The 6,577-nt window shown below is 37.4% G+C and overlaps 1 pseudogene; it reads right to left on the bottom strand.

The window, feature by feature from the left end:
* Positions 1–447: 447 nt before the first annotated feature.
* LOC114028308 lies at positions 448–602 on the bottom strand (annotated as a pseudogene).
* Positions 603–6,577: the final 5,975 nt, after the last annotated feature.

Below are 6,577 nucleotides of genomic sequence, written 5' to 3'. Positions count from 1 at the left end.
ATGAGAGTTGAATTTCCGCTAGTGGGAGAAATGATACTCAGGAGAGCCCATTTAGATCAGGGACTGCCTTTCAACAAGTTTCCAAGTCATTTTTCCTGAGAAATGAGACTTGAGTCCAAGGAACAATTTGTATAAATAACATATGAAAACTGTTTTGGGAGACTGGATGTTTTTCATGAGTTATTTAGCCAGTATTACTCTATTATTTCAAAGTTATAATTTCCTCTAATAATAGAGTTGATTCTGCAAACCATTCTTCACCAGTAAGATAGGGACTTAATCACACAGTTCAGAGTTGCAGTGGACCCCAGAGGTCATCCCATTCCATATGTACTTGAAATCCCTTATAACATCACCAATAAGTGGTCATCCAGACTTCACTTGAAGACTTGAAGAGAAGGGAAACCATTTGAAACCATACAGTATTCCATTTTTAAATAGCTCTGATAGGAAAAATTATAAAGACAGTTCTCCTTAGAATAAATTCTGCAGTTTCCTACTTGGGGAAATTTCAGGGATCAGCACACCTGGAATTCAATGAATGAGCCTCACCCTGGGAAATCTGCCTTCCTTAAGGTGATGTCTCCCTGCCAGGCAAATAGTCTCACAGGTTGCTGAATATCCAACGCAATGACCTACAGTGGCAATAGATTCATTTCACAATAATAATATGACTCACTGGGCAAGGATTATCACCTGCATAGTAAAACATTATTGAATACCTGCTATGTACAAGGCACGGGGTATACCAAACCAAAATAAAACCTACCCCTGTTTTTCAAGAAGCTTACATTCTTCTGGGGGTGGTGGTGAGACAACATCAATCGATCAATGAGCATTTATTAAGCACCTACTAAGTGCCAATTACAGTGCTAAACACTGGAGATACAAATGGATATGCTAGAACCAGTTCAAACTAGTTTGGAAGAGTCAATGATAAGTTTTCAGTGAGCATTTACACCAGAGAAATTGGCAAATAGCACAAATCAGGGCTTTATTTATTGTTGTTGTTTGATTTGTTTTTAATAGTCCAGACTTAAAAAAGTGATGGGGAAAATGTTAATGGTGTAGAATAAATTTAAATGTGTCATGCATACACCCCCCCCCCCATTTCCTGAGGTCTGATCATTAAACATTTGCCAGCAAACCACTGGATACAAATATAAAAGTGAGATAACCCCTGCTCTCAAGGAGGTTAAGTTCTACTAGCTCTCATGTGAACAATTAAGTAAACTCAAAGTAACTTGGGAAGGAAGAGAGCATTAAAGACTGGGGGAGCAAGGAAGGCTTCAGGGAGGAGACAGCATATGAGCTGATCTTTGAAGGAAACCAAGAATTCTAAGAAATGTTTTTTAATTATGAGGGCTAGTTAATTTAAAGGTAGAGAGATGGGAGATGGGATGTCGAGTTGGTCAGTTTGACTCAAAAGCAGAGTATGTGTAAGGGAAATACCAGAAGAATGGTTATTAAATTTTCAGAAAACCAATGAAGTATATTAAAGTCCCTCATCTTGAGATCTTTTCCAGACTTATTTCTATACTCCATAGACCAACCAAACCATCATTTTGTATATATTCTGCATACATAGCAAGCCATCTTCTGTTTCCATTACTTCGACTGGCCATCCACTATTGTTAGAATGTTCTTCCAATGCAACTCCATCTCACAGAATTCCTTCCTTCCTTGAGGACTTAATTCAAGCACCATCTTTCACATGAAACCTTTCCTGATTCCCCTCCCCCCAGCTTCTAATGCCCTTTTTCCCTCAACTGCCCTGTCTTTATTTTATATACACTTATATGCATGTATGTATTACACATACATGTACATATTGCATATACATGCACATACATGTCTCCCCCAATAATGTAAGCTCTTTGAGAGCAGGGATGGTTGTATTTTTATTTTTCTATATCCAGTGCCTAATATTTCCTAGCGTATAGTGAGTGCTTAATAAGTGTTTTTGGTTTGCATTTTCACAAAAAGAAAGAAAGTAAATTTATCAAACTAGAGGTTGGCGAATTTGATTTCAATTCTTGGCAAAATTCTAACATTTTATTAAAGAGGTGGTTGCTGAGAACCCAGAAAGGCAAGCAGCGATTACTACCAAGCAGCATAGATTCATTAGAAGAGCTAGAGTAGTTTTCTCTTTATGGCAGGTTTACTAGACTGTTCATCCACAGTCCTATTCTAATGTTTCATTGTGGTATGGAAGTGACATTGGGTTCTTAATGGTTAAGCCAGCAGATTGAAAGCTTTGCCCTGTTGGAAGGGTTTTGAGAATAATCCCTTTAATAGACTATTATTTTCTTCTGGTTATTTATCCTTTGCTCTCAAAGGGGACCAATGATATCATGAAGGTGATATCTCGAATTAACCTGGAGAGGCTCGGCCACCAATAGGCTGTCAATTTAGGTCATGAAGTAGCGAGATGGCATGATGGATAGAGTAGTGGGCCTGGATTCGGAAAGATCTGAATTCAAATTTTGGCCTCAGACTATGTGACCTTGGGCAAGTCACTTAACCTCTGCCTCAGTTTTCTCAACTACAAAATGCGGATAATAATAGTGCCTACTTCATAAGGTTGTTGTGAGAATCAAATGAGATAATTTGTACAGTTATTAGCACATTACATGGAACGTAGTAGGCACTATATGAATGCTTATTCCATTCTTCTTTATTTATTCTTTTACTATACCAACTCCAACCCTTGCTTTGGAAAGCCATGTCTGTTTCATTGAATGAGATTCAGTAGGCCAACTGTCTCATTGTCCACTTGCTAATAGATTCTTAATGTTGGCTACCTGAAAGGGATGGGGTTTAATTGAACCCTCAACCCCTTTCCTGGAGCAGTATTCTTAAATACTGTCCTCTCTTACTGATAACAGATGGTAGACAATGCAGGAGTAAGGCTCATAAGGGGTGGTGAAGAATGCTGACATAGAATTTAAAAAGAATGGAATGTTGGTAACAAACTGTAGCAAATGAAGCCCTCCTGAATTTCTCGTTCTAACTATCTAGGACCATCTGTGCTGAGGGCTGTCAACCTGAATTTCTATTTGGGGAAAGAAAAAAAAAAAGCTAGGGCTCCAATCTAGATAAATACAGATGGAGAGCGAGGAGAGTTTATATCTCCTTTAAGAAGGAGATATGAAAAAAATTTGTAAATATCTTGAATGTTGTGAATAGGGTGAGCTTAAGCCCTTCACAAAATCCTGAATGCTCAGACCAGGGAATAACTTCTTAACAACTGAAAAAGACAGTTTTAAGACAGATAAAATAAAGTGTGACAAATTTTATTAGTAAATTTGCGCACTACATTATTTCAGGAGACGATAAACTGAAAATACAAATATTTCAGTACTTTAAAAACCTGAGATTTTTCTAACGTGCCTAAAAATTCACCACCTGTTGTGTAACTTAGTGATGAACTTTGAAATTAGAACAGTCTTCAAAATACAGACACAGTACATCAGTGGATTTATACTCAAAACCTTTCTAAATTTGAATTGGTGTGCACCTTTCCAAGGTGTGGTATATGTGTATATATATGTATACATATATATGTTGTTGTTGTTCAGTGGTTTCAGTTGTGTCCTACTCTTTGTGACCCCCATTTGGGGTTTTCTTGGCAAAGATCCTGGAGTGGTTTGCCATTTCCTTCTTCAGCTATTTTGCAGATGAAGAAACTGAGGCAAACAGGGTGAAGTGACTTGCCAGGGTCACACAGCTAGCAAGTGTCTGAGACCCAATTTGAACTCAGGTCTTCCTGACTCTAGGCAAAGAGACATACCTCAAACTGAAGGAGGAAGCACGGTGGAGAAAACCTTGTAAACCACCTGAGCAGGTGGAAGATGTAGATAATGCTTTCTAAATCACAAAACTGGTGAGTTTAAATTCTCAGAAACCTGTTATAAGTTTGATTAAAAGTTTATCTGTGCTGAGGGCTGTCAACCTGAATTTCTATTGGAGGAAAGACAGATAAAATAAAATATGACTAAAATTTTGTTAGTAAATTCATGCACTACATTATTTCAGGAGACAATAAACTAAAAAGCCTATCTGACAAATTAATGATACCATACAGAAAATATATGATGGTAAAGGAGGTAAATGATAGGACAAATTTCTATTCCAAATCTAATACTGACCATCATGGGGAAACTGATTATTGAAGTGGGAATAATAGAAACATTCAGCAAAATCTTGGCGTTCTTAAAAGTCAAGTTTGAGAATCCTGAATAAATATAGTCAGGAATATGTGTTAGATTTTGGGCAAGCAAATAAAAAAAAAACAGAGAAAAGCTAGTATGATTTTATAATCTAAAAGGGAAGATGTCTCAAGATCAATAAAAAAAATCAACAATCATTTATTAAGTGTCTATTATGTACCAGCCACTGTCCTAGGTACTGGGAATACAAAGACAATAGTGAGGCAGCTCTTTCCCTTAAAGAGAATATGTTTGTTTGGGAGAGACAGTACGTACACATATAATCATGAATGATTCCATTTAAAAAGAAAAGGGATGGGCATTCAAAGATATTAATAGGATAGGGATCTCTTAAATTGGATTTTAAAATGGACATATCCAAAAAATAGAATCACAAATGAATTAAGGAAGAACACAAAATGTGGCAAGAACATTTTACCACCATGGATTCAAGATTTTCAATTCCGCCAGTTATTTTTTGCTACACAAGCCAGAAATTCTGCTTTCACAATTCTCAGTTCTCCTTCAAACCATTTAGAAATATCCTGATGTCATTACAATTGTTCTTGGGAATGCACAGGGTCCTCTGTTTTATTAGTTGTTGATTCATTTTCCTTCTTCTCTCAATATTTATTCATAGTATAAATTAGGTGATCTGGAGGCCATATTTTCTTCTGTTATTAATATCATCCTGGTTGGTTTATTTGTTTATGATCAATGTGTTTAACTGAGTTTTCTTCCTCCTGAGGTCTTTTATAATTTCAGTCTTTTTTTCCCCCTCATTTATATTGCCCTATTACTCACTTTCTGATTCCTTCCCCTTTGATGGTGGGTTTCCTGGCGGATGGACCTCAAAGTCACCTCAACCTCCTCCCATGTCACTCCAACATCATTCTCTCTTCTTCTTCTTCTTCTTCTTCTTCTTCTTCTTCTTCTTCTTCTTCTTTCTTCTTCTTCTTCTCCTCCTCCTCCTCCTCCTCCTCCTCCTCCTCCTCCTCCTTCTCCTCCTCCTCCTCCTCCTGCTCCTCTTCCTCCTCCTCCTGTTTCTCCTCCTCCTTCTCCTTTTTTTTCTCTCAGTCTCTTTTCCAAGTGATTTCTGAGGAAAATAGCAGTGACCACATCTGGATACTGGACTCTTTCCATCAGGCTTAGTGGAATGCCTGTTTCAGTCTTCTTTATTCCTTTGTTCTCTGGCTAAGCTCTATTGATGTGCAGAATGCTCCCACTGTTTTATCAACCAAGACAAGGCTTTTGGCTTTCCATGGCACCAGGTAAAGGGGTTAGTAAAGTTGAGTTCTGTTTTAAGCCTGTGGGTTAGCTTGTACAGCCTTGCCCTGGTTTGGTGGCTGTTTGGGGAGGAGAGGGTGCTGAGTGAGTATGAGGAGTTAGATTATCTTTTCTGCTATTAATTAGTTTATAGAATTTTTACCTCATTTGGGTTCTTAGTGTCCTGGCTTGTGGAAGCAGCTGAAATTGCTTTATCTCTTGTATACAATTTCTATTTTGGAGATGTTTGAAAGATAATGGGACTGGAGAAAATGTCTGAACTTTCATCTTATTGGCCATGTGACCTGGAAGTCCTGGTAAGTCCCTTAATTTCTCATAGCCTCAGTTTCCTTATCTGTAAAAATGGAGATAATAATAGCACCTTCCCCAAAGGGTTATTGTGAGAATCAACTGAGGCACATATGTAAAGTGCTTTATGAATCTTATGGTGCTACATAAATTCTAGCTATTGGGATTATTGTTAGAAAAGTAAAAAAAGCTTTATTTATGTCTTCCCTTAGTATATTGAAATGTTTACATTTGTTGATGATTATGCTCATGATAAAAATTTTTAAAGGAAAAGAAAACAAAGATTACTTGGATTTAACATGAATCTACTAAGAATAAGTCATGCCAAACTGGACTCTTTTCTCTTTATTAATGGAGTTACTAGGCAAAGGAATCAGGAGAATTGTATAGACACAGTACATCTGGACTTGCGTTCTTTAGATTACAATTGTCAAATCAAATGTTTTGTATTTGTGTAAAAACAGCCTTTGATGACAATTTCATGCCTCATAAAAATGTAATTGTGGCCAGGTGGATGGTCTGACATATTTAGTTAGTTCAGTTTGCAAGAAGGGGGGGGGGAATCTTAATAATTCATCTGTAGCGAGGTCCCCTCACATAGTAAAGCAATGTAGAGAAACTGCAGAGAGTCCAACAGACTGACTATTGTAATCCTTGGATTTGACTGAATTCATGTACAGCATGCTGTAGTTAGAGAGGTAATATGGTGAATTGGATAGAATTCTGGATAAAGAATACGGAAGACCTGGATTCAGATCTTGCCTCTGCCACATTAGCTATGATCACAGCTC

This window comes from Vombatus ursinus, unplaced genomic scaffold (assembly GCF_900497805.2).
Source record: "Vombatus ursinus unplaced genomic scaffold, bare-nosed wombat genome assembly UNPS02014874.1, whole genome shotgun sequence".
Classification (NCBI taxonomy): domain Eukaryota; kingdom Metazoa; phylum Chordata; class Mammalia; order Diprotodontia; family Vombatidae; genus Vombatus; species Vombatus ursinus.
Note: the sequence above shows the minus strand (reverse complement) of the source record. Positions and strands in the feature narration are given on the sequence as shown.